At 42.6% G+C, this 14,796-nt stretch overlaps 1 protein-coding gene across 5 annotated transcripts in view; it reads right to left on the minus strand.

The window, feature by feature from the left end:
* Window positions 1-14,178, minus strand: part of KIAA0355 (KIAA0355 ortholog) — a 47,401-nt gene extending 33,223 nt beyond the window's left edge. For 2 of the 5 annotated variants that reach the window (XM_015873998.2, XM_015873996.2), the window contains exons 1-3: window positions 14,072-14,178; window positions 2,706-2,822; window positions 1,172-1,260 (exon numbers count right to left, since the gene is read on the minus strand). The gene's annotated coding sequence lies outside the window, so the exon portion shown is untranslated. The remainder of the gene's footprint in view (window positions 1-1,171; window positions 1,261-2,705; window positions 2,823-14,071) is intronic. The other 3 variants (XM_015873994.2, XM_015873995.2, XM_015873999.2) reach the window with 2 other exon arrangements.
* Between the last annotated feature and the right edge of the window lie 618 nt (window positions 14,179-14,796).

A 14,796-nucleotide genomic window follows, 5' to 3' on the forward strand; every position in this document is an offset into this window, starting at 1 on the left:
CAGCAGGCTCCAAACCTTGAAGTAACCTTGTTCTGTTCCCCCCCCAGAGACGGCTCCATGCCTGAAACATAACCTCTAATCTTATTTTCTATTTCTAGCATACAATTCACGACCCTTATCCCAATTTTATAAATTAAATATTCCGTGTGGCAGACACTGCTTCCTATAGTCACGATAGTGCACAGACTACACCAGGATTTATAAGCATATGCTTCTTGTTGAGGATAATTTTACATTACTTTTAAGAGCATTAGAAACACACAGTATTTCTGTATCACAGATTTACAAGCCTCCGAAAAAGAAGTTTTCACTGCTGCTGCCAATATTCCACTGCAATGAAACAGCTTTATTTGTTGGGAGGTTTAGATGAAGACCTTAAAATACAACAGCCCTACACTGCAGGGCAGTCTGCAAAGTGAAGAATAAACTTTCAGCAATTATAGATACTTAGTGAGTATTTGCAGACATTAAGCTGATGTCTTAAAAACTACACGGTTTCTATTACAAAGGAAGTCTTCTCACCTACCACTGTTTGTATATTAGAATGATTTTGTTTAAACTTGGGAATTTTTTTTTAATAATAGCAAAATCTGCAGTTTATATTTCCTACATAAAGTACATTAAAATAAAAATGGCCTATGCTGTACTGGATGTCCATCCTGGTCAAAACGTACACTTCTGATTCTCTACCACAATCCATCATCCTCTTTCATATCTTTTATCATTTTTTGTTTTACATCTGAACAGTTGCTGGGGTGAGAGATTCCACCGTGCACAAATTCTCCCAGAGAAGCACTTTCATACAGAACAATTCCCTGAAGAATGAAAAAATATTTTTCTATCTCCAAAGTGCTGAAAAACAGTTTTCAGGACACATCCCTGGCCTGGAGACTGCAGTCTGACACAGCCTTGTGCTCTGCAGAGCTGCACACTTACAAGAACATGTCTGCATTTTCATCAGCACCACGCTAACACTCTTCCACCTACCCTAAAATAACCTATTTCAGTCCTAGAAACACATCACCTCAGAAGGCTGCAGTAATGTCTATCACTGTTCAGCTGGCCATGCTTATTCCATAGTGAAGGACAGATCTGGTCACCTTGCATTAGTGAATACATAGTAAAAGCGGAGGAGAAAAGAAGAGGGAGTAAATTCCAACCTACCACATACCAGAATGTTTGTATCAAGCTAGCAGCAAGTCTTTCAAAACAAGGCCAACTGCACAAGCACTTCTTTCATTAATCAGAAAATTAGTCAACCTAGAACGATAAGAGCAAAGAAATTGCCCTTTGTGGCTCAAAAATTATTCTCTGAATTACAGTCTAGACATAATCAGCTGAGGGGACAACTTGACTACACAAGTAAAATTAGGAAAAGAGGAATAATTTTTGGATAGGATATGAAGTGCTACAACAGGTTTTGTTCAATTTATACATGCTATTAAAATGTTATACCATAAATACAGTTTACTTTCCATTAGTCCGCACAGGCAGTTCTAATAAGTATCATTAGTTTGTTCTACTTTCTCTCTCCCACTCCTTCAGCCTCTATCCTATTCTCAGCAGGGCATCCTTTGAATTTATTGGTAGCTCCACAGAAACTGAATACCACAAGTGGGAGTATAGCCTCTAGCAATTAAGAATAAAAGCAGATAAGTGAACATAAATTAGACTAGAGAAAAACATGTGCAAGAACTTCTTAAGGCAGTAGAGCTATAATTTTGAAATGGATTGGAAAACAAAAAATATAAAAACATTGAAGTCTTATCTCATCCATGTCCTTAGCACATCTGTTTATGCCACAAAGCAAAGAACAGGAGCAGCGCAATCTGAAGCAGCCCAATTTGAAACTCCTCCTTAGGTGGCTAATGGGGGATTAAAAAGCTGAACTACAAAGACATTGTCAACATAAATGAAAGCTTCAAGTCAAGACTGTCTTTCCCTCAGAAAAGAAAAAAAAAAAAAAAAAAAAAAAGGTTACAAAAACATATTTTGGATGGTAATTTCATCAAGTCTTCAGGTTCAATGTTTGAAAGGTTTTTTTTCCCACCATCCCAAAGTGACAGCTAGAAACTTCTCAAAAACCATCACTGTGATTCTGATGTCAATGAAGGATAGCCACAAAAATCTATTATAGCGCTAGGAAACTATTTGCCAGCATGTTTTCAAAAAGGACACTGTTATTCAAATGGAAAAAGAGTATCACACCTCTACTGTCCGACAACCTCAGTAACTATTTCAAATCAGTGCATTCATTAAGCATTTTATTATGGTGGTCTCCATAGAATACATAAGCAAAAACCTAATACAACACTGCTTATCAGATGCAAATATCATATTAAAAATGTTTCCCCGCTGCCTCTGCCTTTAGCATGAGGATTATGGAAACAATTCTGAAGTACTCAGCAAAGTACTTCGCTTTTTCAAAATTGTTTCTGCTCCCACCGTAACAAACAATGCATGTAACTCTGTTCAGTTTAGGAAAAGTATTTCTCTCCCAGTGTTCTCTTTTGCTTTAATTTGATACCTAAAAATTGATGAGCTCTTTAACGCTGCCCATTCTGTGAGAAACAGGAAGGCATTTTCAACCGCATCCCATGGAATCGTGCCTACTTTATAGCTCCTAAATCTGTCCTTGTACATAGTCTGGCTTTTTTCCCCTACCCAAAAATACATTTTCCTTTCAACATGTTTAAATACTTTACCTTCTTTTGCTTATGGAGGGAGATGTGCTTTCAGCAGAACAAAAAGGGCAGCCTGCTAGCGTAGTCAATTCTGCCCAAGTTCTTCCATTGCTAAAGGACCTCTCCTTCCTGTCTAACCTGCAATAGAGTTAAGAGATAAAACAATGACTCTTTCCACAGATATTCCAGGAGAAGATAAGTGGAATTATTACTTGAACAAAAAGTTCACCTTATATTTGCTTTAAGATAAACAATGCATTAATAGTCCCCGGCAGAACCATTAGCTGCTAGACCTAAGAAGTAAGCAAGGCTCATATTTTCCCTATTTTTTCTTTCAACTATGTTCTTCATGTACAAGTAATAATTCTTTTCACATTTATCCCTTTTTCACAAACTGACAGAAAACATGTCTGTACCCTGATCCACAGTTGCTGACGGTAGTAGGAAGTACGAATTGTTACTGCACAACCAAACACAACAGCTAGTGCACTTCAATGGGAAGTGCTCCAAAGCGTATGGAGGAAAACCAAAGCAACCCAACACCATGTTATTACTGCTACTCCTTCCTGCCAAGGCCCCGTGTAAGGATCTTGCTCTACATCCAGAGTTACTCTGTTAGTCAATAACAATTTTAGATTCTGCACAAGCTTGCAACATATGACCATAGGAACCTCCCAATGAATACTGTAATGAACAGATAGAGATGTGCTAGATCTACATTTTCCATCTATTCCCAAAAAGCTCAGTTTCCTCTTGTCTACTATGATATCTGCAAGCTTTGAACATTAAAAATATGCCTTACTTTCTGATCACAAGTCCAAAGGATCAGTCCTATTTTCAATTTCTTATTCCTACTTTTAGATTCACCCCAGCAAACTTAAAAACCACAGTAACAGAAACACATTCTTATAACTCACCAAGGTACTTATGTTTGGTTTTAGTCACAAGAAGTGTTTTCTTCTTAGACCTAATAATATCTGTTACATCCATATTTCATTATTTTCTCAAAAATTCTAATTCAGAAATAATAATAAAATAAATAAAATAAAATAAAATAAAATAAAATAAAATAAAATAAAATAAAATAAAATAAAATAAAATAAAATAAAATAAAATAAAATAAANAATAAAATAAAATAAAATAAAATAAAATAAAATAAAATAAAATAAAATAAAATAAAATAAAATAAAATAAAATAAAATAAAATAAAATAAAACCTTCCTGCAAAGCTTTTTTTAACATTATGTGGTTGGAGCAGACCACACCACGTCCTGCATTTACCAACTACTTTATTAAGATTAATCTATACTAAAGCCATGAATGAGACTAACTGCAATCAAAGCAATATTTTATACACCAGCTCTCTCTCACACGCAGCAGGAGAGTTAAAGCAGTGCTTCAGTTACGCAGATAGTAACACTCACAGCAGAGTTCAGAACAATGAACTTCCCCTCTTTCAGCCAGCAATTCATACCAGGTACATACAATCAAGAGCATTTTCAACTTGAATTCAAGTGCAAAACAGGAAAAAAAATTAAAAAATTAAAAAAAAAAAAAATTAAAAAAAAGGAAAAAAGCTTAGGAGAATAAAGTAGAGTGACTAGATTCAGCAGCACAAGAAAATGAAATCAGTGTGGGCTTGGCAGTAGAACCAATAGTTTTTTTCTTTACATCATATGAATGTGATGATCAGAATCAGATTAAACTATTTATGGTGTCTCAAATGCTATTAGTAAGGCAGTCTACAGCATTTTGAGTTCTTACACGCATACCAACAAATCATATTGAACAGCACAGCCGCTTACAGAATGCATCTGTATATCCCCCTTACAGCTAACGTGTTGTTCTGTCTGACAGAAACTTCTTCCATCAGCTGTTTTCCATATCTTTCAGATTACTCTGTTGGGATATCTTTGCCTCTGAAGTTGAAACATAGACATTTCTTTGTCCCTATTTTGGGCAAGACAATGGGTTTTTACTGGTCAGAAGTAGTACTCCATAATTATTGTTTTAAAGTTAAGATCCTACAAAACAAGAAAGAACGCCTGTCAAAAAGTCTTGTGGTGCCTCAATTTTCACAACATGCCATTTCAGTACAAATTACAGCATCTTAAGCCGTATTTACCGGAAGGCTGTGCTGCCATTCAGCAAGGCCTGCACAGACTGCAGGGCTGGGTAGCAATAGACTAGATGAGGTTTAACAAAAGCAAGTGTAGAGTCTTGTACCTGGGAATGAATAATCACAAGTATCAGTACAGGCTGGGACATGACCTGCTGGAGAGGAGCTCTGCAGAGAAGGACCTGGAGGTCCTGGTGAACAACAGGTTGGCCATGAGGCAGTAGTGCCTTGGTGGCCAAGAAGGCCAGTCCTGAGGTGCATTAAAAGAAAGGTGCCCAACACATCTAGGGAGGTGATCCTCCCCCTCTGCTCTGCCCTGGTCAGGCCTCACCTGGAGCACTGTATCCACTTTTTGGTTCCCCAGTACAGAAAGACAGGGATCACCTGGAAAGAGCCCAGTGAGGGCCACGGAGATAATAAAGGGCCTAGAGTACCTCTCTTAGGAAAGGTTGAGCAACTGGTGTCTGTTCAGCCTTGAGAAAAGAAGACTCAGAGGTGATCTTATTAACATCTATAAATATCTTAAGTGTGGGAGTCAAAGGGACACAGCCAACGTCTTTTCAGTGCTCTGTGGGGACAGGACAATGGGAAATGGCCATAAACTGAAGCATAGGAAGTTCCACACCTACATCCTCACAGTAAGGGTGATGGAGCACTGGAACAGGCTGCACAGGGAGGTTGTAGATTCTCCTCCTCTGGAGATATTGAAGACCCACCTGTGCAGCCTGCTTAAGGTGCCTGCTTTGCAGGGGAGTTGGACTGGATCTCTAGAGGTCCCTTCCAAACCCTACAATTCTGTGATACAGTGATTTATGTCATATTTAAGTTAGTAATTCATGGGTGAATGTAAAGTTTTCCTCCTAATTATTTGATAATTCCTAAAGACTACATTAAGCATGATTAGTTACTTTTATATGCTTCTTATTGTAGTCTCCACATGAAGCACTTAACAAGAAACCAAAACCTTTAAAAGGGAAAACAGAGTGAACAGAAGCAGCAGCAGGACAGGCATCCCAGTATAAACATGAGTAAGCCACAAGGGCCTCCCACACAACCTACAGCTTACCACCAGTCAGCTGAGGCAGTATCTTCCATACAGCAAAAAGTAAATATCAGTTTTAGGAAAAGAAAAAAAAATTAAGTGAAAATAAAAAATAAAAACCAATTCCTCCTCTTTACATAAAATATAAAACAAACATCTCCGTTGTATTACTTCTTAAAATTCTGGGTCTTACCTAAAAGACACAGAGTGCCCAATCAAAGCAGAAAGACAACAGTAAGTTGTAAAGGAAGAAAGGCATCCTGTGTTTGAAGACACAACAGTATATTTCAGTCAACCTGGGCAGTATTTACCCTCTGAGGATTTCTACAGCTGCAATTACTATTTTCTGCTTTTTTTCAGAATGTATTGAGTGAATCTTCTGAGATCACCGAGTTTGGACTATTTCAGATGGATTATCATCCCTCAAACACCGCCTGCTGGGGAAACACTATCTGCCCATACAGGGTAAGGTAAACAAAGCTAATGAACTGTTTGTCTTAGGATGATGGTGTGATGCAAAAGGAGAAAAAACAAAACAAAACAAACTACCACACCTTGACAACACAACCTTTAGAGACTGCTATGTAGAGGATAGGAAGCTTACTAAGTCAACAATGCTTTAAGGCACTATCAGGTTTTTACATATCACTGAGCTCAATAATCAGTATTAACTGCTTCCCATTGCTGAAAACGGTACCAGTTTAATGTTGCTCATATTGGGATTCCTTTTAGAGAAACATATTTAGCACAGGCATAGCATGCAAGACACCCCACATTCATACAATTTATTCCTCATCACACCAAGCAACTGCAACACAGCGCAACACACCTTCCTGTAGAGATGGGTAACTCACATGTTGGATCAGAATATATCAAATAGCACATGCAAGAAGAGGTGATATATTACTCGGCTGAAAGAACAAGAGGTTTCTGAAAAGAAGCTGCATCTTTACAGTTTGTTGATTTTGTCAGACTGTACCAGACGATTCTAATGAAACTTCATAAAATCTAACTCTTCCAGAAACTAAAATGGGAAAGTAAAACTTCTTCCTGTCTTGTCTTCAAAGGAAGAAAATGCACTTTTCCCAAAAACATTTCACTTAATCTTGTGCATCAACTACGGATTTACTCTATCATACCAACCCATCACCACAAAAATTTAACATTCCTATATAAAAACAAAACATGTATTATTAGTGGTTTTCAAAAGACTTCGTGTCCAGCAACATCTGCAGAGCAACAGATTTCACTTAACCAGACCAGAATCTCTTCTAACCACAAAACCAAGCAGAGATCAATTTCAAAATAGCACAGGTCAGATGCATCACTTTTCCACGTGGATAAAGCAAGAAGTGCACTTGACCAAAGTCGGCCAAACTACATCATATCAGTCCCATGACCCACAGAACTATTTCAGTTTTATGAATAAATATTTGCAGGAGAAATAACATTTAAAGCAGTGCCGACAACATGGATACACCTGAAAATAATAAACTGTGGACAAAGCCATGTTAAATTTATGGTCAAATCCTTACAAAATATATAATGTTCACTTATCACCTGAATTATTTTGTAGCATTATAAAGTTGGAGACAAGTTATTCACTTTGGATATGAAATGAGGTCAAAGCGCTGAATCTGACATCACAATCTGTTACCCTGGACGTTATTGCAGCATTTATACAAAGAAAAGGTTTATTAACCTAATCGGATTGCTTTGAGAAAATGTTTCCATTCTCTTCCTGAAAGCAGCACAAGATATGCAGAAAAACTGGAAGCTCTCTCAGTGAGGATTCTTTCTACAGTTTCATACAGAACCACACATATTTCCAGTAAAGGCAAACACACTCTTTTGTTCAGTACGTTGTTCTAATAATTGGCAGCTCCTCCCTGCACCTCATGCAATTTTTATTAGCACAGAAGTTTCTTTAAAAAATAACAACCCTTAGAATTAAAAGTCCACTTACTTCCATTATTTTTGGAAAGTTTTTATTGAACACAGCCCTGCTCTTCTATACAAAAACTTCAGCTTCTCTTCAAAAGTAACTGATACAGAAGTGCAAAATACAATACCATCAAAACTTCAACTCTGTATTATAACCTGTGTATCTACACGACTTCGTGCCCAGTGCAGTTTATTTGTACACCCCTGTGAGGTAGCACAGTACGTCAGTTTGTTCACCATAGGTAAAGGATGCATGAGTACCTACGTCAACCTCTGCTTTCCTGCCAACAACCGTGGCAACTTGGTAGCCTTGGAGTTTTCACTTGAACTGCTCAGAACTAAACTCCATAAGGTAAAATTCTTATCACTAACAAATAAACCAAACTCATTTTTTTCCTACTTCTTAAATAAAGGCCAAGAAGAAAGTTTTCAGCTTTTCTGAATGATACGAGCATATTTAGCTTCACATCACTTTTTTCTGGTGACACATTAAAGCTCTGAGCTATATCATCTGCTTGTAAACAATCATCTCACATTGGAAAAAGCACAGAACTTATTATCTTGTATTGCAAATATTTGCAAACCATGTCACTTATCCAAAAGAACACAAATCTCTAACTGTATCTTTGGTAAGAGACTAAATGCAGCTCTTTCCAGGGCTACACACTGATGAAGTTGGATTCTATACAACATACTTGTACAGTTTTAGTTAACTTTGCTCTATACTACAGGGCCTTCAATTCCTGCTCAAAGAACTGCAGACATTCAACGTCAGGCAACGTGACCATTCTTCTGTACAAACATACAAATAAAAAACTATTCCTGTCCTCAGGGTCCTTAAATTAACTGAGGCACCCTTAACAGAAGATGAAAACCTGCATTCATTTTTACATTTGTTTTACATTCATTCATGGCTTCATCTGAGCATTTGGGGATGATAACTCCATTTCACACTTAGCAAGTTGCAAAAAAAAACCCTAAATTAATAGATCTGGAATAATGAAATTTTTAGCCATCCTCTTCCTCCCTCTGCATAATACTATCTGGAGCATGACTTGCAAATAGCATTCTGAGAAAGATTTTGAAATACTAAACAGAAAGATCATGTTCCTCAATTCTTCAGGATTCCGGCATAGAATTACATTCACCCATACTGATCTTTCCCCTGCAATCTTCAGCCTTTGTCACAAGCTGGGTGGATAAAGAGAAAGTCTTTCAGCAACAGCACGAGTTGTTTCTGTGTCAGTCCTTTCTGGTCACTACAGCTTTCATTTGTTTTCAGCATTTCTAGTCTATGGCTGGGCCATATAAAAGGAACATCTTATATCTTCAGGATGAGATCGCCAGATTCAAGTATTTTGAAGGAACTTTTAAAAATACTGGCTCATACTTATGCTCTTTGGAAGAAACACTTAAAAGACCTCAAGATTTTTCTGGAATGTGAGTTGTAGACATTCAGGTGCTTTATCTTTCTCTGAGGAAGCTCTTATGCTTCAACTTGAATTGTTCTTCTACGGCACAATCAGCCAAGCTCTAATCGGTACAGAAGATCAAGACGTTCTGTTTCATAAACAAGAAGAATGCCTAGAATACTGCTCTGAATATCACTGTATCAGACAGAGCACGTAGACCTGCTTGGAAGAATGATTTTATCCCAGCAAATCCAGAGGAATTCTTAATAGCACCAAGAAACTCGCCAACACACCAATTCATCACACTGAGGAAATCTACTTGTGAAACTAAAAACACTCCGTTCCTGAAAGAATTAAAGACAGATTTCTTTGCTAGGTTACCTCCGGCAGTAACAAAATCTAGGGACATCTTCAGAAAGTAAGGGGAGAAAAGGTCCATAACATTCCTGTCTTCCTGCTCTTCTCCTATGCTTTCCTCTACAACACATTCCATATACTGCTTATAAAAGTTCCCAAAACATAGCATTAAGGAAGGTCTGTTCCATCCCCAGATTGCACCAGCATATGTTGTACAGAGCCTGTGAGGAATTCTGTGTAATCAGAGCTCTATGGAAATGTCAACTTGGAGCATGCAACTAAACAAGAATCACACCTTCAACGCTGTTATTAAACAGCCACTTCACATGTTCCACTATGACTTCCCAACCAACACACAAACCTGGAAAGAACACAACACAGTATCCAAGGCTGAGATGGGCTGACTGATAAAGTGGCTATCTATCTCCTAGAGCTATCCTCAGAAGGGAGAGGATATATTTCCTTTGTGAAAAATACTTCGAAGAAAAGGCCCAGAACATCCCAGTTCGCTGTTTCAATTAAAAGTTGTAATATGTGCTCGTGCCAATTGTATGTTATCGTTTAGCCTGAAGCCAATGCACTGCCAGTGGTATGCAACACCACAGTTGGAAAGTGTATGACTTGCTATAAAGACTCTTGAAAGCCTCACAAAGCCTCAGTTACTCCCACCTCAAATCCATCCTTGCTGGCTTTCCCTCAGACAGCTCAGGACTCCCCGCAGTGCTTCGTCTTTCCCTTTTCATCCCTCTTCTATTCTTCAAAGCTCAGCCAGCATTTCTGGGATCTCTGTTCTGCTGTTCTGCTCTCACACCCATTCCTCCCATGTTGCCAAGCTGCCCTAACCCAGGACACTGGAAGCTGGTCAGCCCCATGCAAAGTTTATGATCATAACAGAACCATGCAGGATAAATCTGGAGGGGTGACTCTAAGTAACCAATACACTTAACTTGCAATTGCAGCCGAGTAAGTCAAGATTGGTATTTCAAGATAACAATGTTCCCAAAATAATTTTTCTTTTGAAACACATCTCGACAGCACCAATGCTGTCTCCTTCAAAAGATGGCGATGGTCTTAACAGAAGACAAAATTCAAAACCTGTTGGGGAAAATTCAAGGATTTGACCAAATATCACAGAATGCCAAAAGACCAGGATCAAATCAGACAAATTCAACAGGTAACCCAGAAAGCTATATGAGTAAAGCGGATGCCTCGTATTCCTCCTCACACGTTAGTTTTTTGGGGCCAGAAGGCACTAAATCCCTCCCACCATAAAATTATCTTTTATGTACATCAACAACAGAAGACAAGAATCCCACAAAAAGCTGAAGAGGCACAACAAAACATGACCACCAGCTTCTCAGCGAGTCTGGAACATGTTTAACATTTTCTACTTAGCTTTCAAAATATTCTTTCATCCTACCAGGCAGAACTTCACATTCTACAGCTACCAACGGCACCTTCTGAGGTTTAGATCTACAGTCTCCAAATACAATTCCAGAGTTGCATCTAGCTACAGGATGCACAAAATTTAAACACATCCCGGAATACAGTTCTGCCTGGAGAGCACAATGTTGCCTGTTGTGTGTTACTTAATGTTAACCGACCTTACCCAAAGGCCAACAAAGGTTAAGAAACGCTAACGAGATGTATTGCCAGGCTCTAGGAGGACTGGTGTGATTAGAACGTGGATTTTGTCAAGCCCAACACAACCAGCCGCCCTGCACGCCAGCCCAGCACACTGCTTTTGTGCTGAGGTTACCATGCTGCTGGAAATGTCATCTTTCATGTATGATATAAAAACCCTTCTATAGCTGCTAACAATACCCTGGCATTGTTTGCAACATGTAGGGTGTTGTTCTGGCCAACATCCAATTCCAGTAATAATATTCTATCTACCGACAGTAACCACAAGAAGATAGTCTTCCTTTTCAGCCCCAAGTGGTTTTGCAGAGCAGCAGCAAGCTCCTGAAGAGCTGCCACATTTCAATGTAAGTTCTGCATTTCACTGTTCATTTATCTCTCTGCACAGATCACACGTTTCTCTCAAACTGTAGAAACGCCTTGAGATTACTGGGTATAAAGGAGCTCTTTTTATACAGTACAATTAGTCATACCAACAGTGATAGCTATTTTGAGCAGCACCTATTAATCACTATCATTAGCAGGATCTCTGGTGTACCAGCTTTCACTGTACCAAGAACAAGTCTTTTCCCATTACAGCACTACTATATAAACAAAAGCAGCAGCACAATTTCTCTTCACACAACCCTGTTCTGGGTAACGAGAGGAAGCAACGGCACTTAAAACTACATGCCATTCAAGACACAAAAGGAAGCTTACTTATGCCTTACAGGACCACAAAAATACAATTGTTTTGCTGTAATGAGAAACTGGCTGTAATTTCTGTGCTGAGGAAGAAAAGTTCATGAAAAATAATCAATGGTGGGAAGAAGTGCGGAGAAAAAAACTCCATCAGGATGGAGACAACAGAAGAACAAAACACAGAAAGTGATCAAAGACAAGTGGATGGTTAAGTGGGAGAAACCTACACTTCTTTAGAGACTGTCAGCAGATATTTCCATATTATTCAGTATGAAGGACAACTGTTCACCAAGTTCCAGAGTCTCAGAAGAGGCTTTCATCTGGAAAATATTCCATGTATGCAGTATTTCTCGTTTCCTAACACCTCTGAGTAACTCCTGAATCAGAAGGAAAAGTGCTAACAGAAGGATTTATGCCTTACGCTGACCTAAGGAGCAGCAGCACAAGACGCGCACGAAGGAACGACTCACACCCAAGGTTACGTGAAGCCCAGAAACCTGTGTGTTGGCCTGAAACACAGCTTTGTGCCACTGCATAAACAACAAAAAGTCCACCCAGAAGCTCAAAAGAAAACGGCGCAAGCCTCGGATTGGGAAAAATAAGGATTATTTACAGAAGAAGTGTCCATCTTATTTCGTGTCAAAGCGTTGCTTAGCAAAAGTCTCCAGCCAAGTGAAAAATTGCATTGGTACACAAATAGCACCTGCGTGCACACCGTGATCAGCTGGAGCTCACAATCCCATGAGCAGCGTACCACAACCTTCATGTGGCCGGGAGCTCCGTGACACAAACCACGTACCCTGGGGGCTACAGCCACCCACCACCGACAGCCCAAAGCAGCAGTCAGGAGCACCCTGCACTTTGTGAGCCACTGCTGGGCTGAGCACAGGAGCAACAATGCCCTCAAACCCCACGCTGACCTCTTCCCCAGCCCTCTAGATCGGAGCCTGCCAGCAGCCACACTGGGGATACAAAGTGCAGAGCCATTTTGGGAACCAGATCTCCACTTTTGGCAGCTGTGTGCCCCCACAGCCACTGACTGACAGCCCAGCAGCTCCTCGCCGCCACGCGACAGACACAGATCTTCTCACCACAGCACCCAGACATCTGTCCCCCTGTAATGGCTGATTTATACCTGGCACTGGGTTCATAATCTTAAGCAAAACAACACGAGATCTTTCAAAATCTTCCAGACTCCTGAAGTAACGTGCAGTTGGCACATGTGTCAGCACCAACCCCTTCATCCCAGTGCAGGCCCCACTTAAAGCACCAAGAAGCTCAAGCCTGTGAGTAAAGTTGTAAGGTACAGTCCAAAACGAGAGCTCTCCTCTTCTGCCTGCAATGTGCACACAGCATGCTAAATATAACCCTAAATAGCAAGAAATAGCCCTTGATGCAAGCGTCAGGTGAAGGGCTGCGAGCCCCCACCGCCGTGACCGGCGGCACAGACGGCACCGGCCGCCTGCCCGGCAGGGGCTGTCAGAAACCCACCTCCCCGGCCGGCTGTGAGCACAACGCTTCGCCCCACCGGGGCGGCTCCGAGCCCGGCCCGTGGGGCTCGGGGCCGCCTCAGCGCCCGGCAGGGCCCGGGCAGCGTGGCCCTGAGGCGAGGCCCGGCGGTGTGGGTGTCGGTGCCGGGCCGCAGCAGGCCGGAGCCCCGGGCGGCGGTCACTATTTCGCAGGAAGGTGCGCAGGAATTCCCGCAGGCGCAGTCCCCGCCGGGCTGCCCGCACTCGGGTCACGGCAGCGGGAAGGGGATGGGGGGGAGCCGGCCGGAGCTTCGCCGCCGCCCCGAGCCGAGCCGTGCTGCGCCCCGGCTGTCCCCGCCGCCAACAGGGCCGGCCCCGCGCTGCCGACGGTGCGCGGCGACACAACCCCGGGCCGCGCCCCGGGACGCCGCCACCGCCGCCGCCGCCCTCCCCCCGAGCCGGGCTCCCCCCGGGGTCTCCTCGCCGTCCCGGCGCAACCCCCCGCCGCGGCCCGCTGGAGCTGTCCGGAGCGCCGCCCGCCGCCCCCTTCGGTGCCCGTCCACGCCAGCTCGGTGCCTCGCACCGCCAGGGCCCCGCCGGCTGTAGGGCTGCAGGGCTCGCTCCAGACCCGCGGGCAGCGCTGGGGACGGGCCCAGGCGCGGGGCCGCGCGGGGGGAAGGCGGCGCGGGGGCAGCGGAGCACGGCCGGGCAGCTCGCTCACCTGTCCGCCACAACCCGCCGCACGGCCAGCCCCGCTCTGTGTACTCCGGAAACGGCGGCTCCTCCACCGGGCGCCGGAGGAGGGGCCGGCAGAGGGGGCGGGCGGAGCCGCGAGTGACAGCGGGAAGGGGACGGCGGAGGGGGAGGGCGGCGCCGGCTGAAGGGCGAGGGCAGGGGGTCCTGACGGGGAGATGGAGGTGAGATGAGCATGGGCCGGCGGGGAGGACCTGGAGCGGATCGTGCTCGGCCCCAGCACCGGAGGACCCCGACCGGCTCCCGTCTGGCTCCGGGGCTGGGCCTGGCCCCTGGGAGCTGCCAGGGACGGACAGGGCGTTAATTCGTGGTAGGGGATGCAGGCAGGACAATCTGACAGCATTGCTGTGCGTTTAACACTACGAGGTTCTCACCATGTTGTCTCGTGGCCGGACGCAGTGAGTTCTAACACACAGGAACGGTCTGTGACAGAGATGGGCAGTGGCACCTGCAGAGTACTGTATGTCACTGCTATTTAAAACCATCAGCTAGAGAAAATACCGAGTTGTTAAATGTTTATTTGGGAATTAGGTAAAATGCACAAAGATTACCTGAAATCGGTCCCTTGGCCATAATTATCCCTACTGGTGTTAGCTATTGCTGAGGAGCAGGCCTGTGTGTGATGGCTTCACTGCAAGTGTGCAGCAGGTTGTTACTATTCCTCAGGCCTAATTCAGAGTTCATATGGAGACG

This window comes from Coturnix japonica, chromosome 11 (genome assembly GCF_001577835.2).
Source record: "Coturnix japonica isolate 7356 chromosome 11, Coturnix japonica 2.1, whole genome shotgun sequence".
NCBI lineage: Eukaryota > Metazoa > Chordata > Aves > Galliformes > Phasianidae > Coturnix > Coturnix japonica.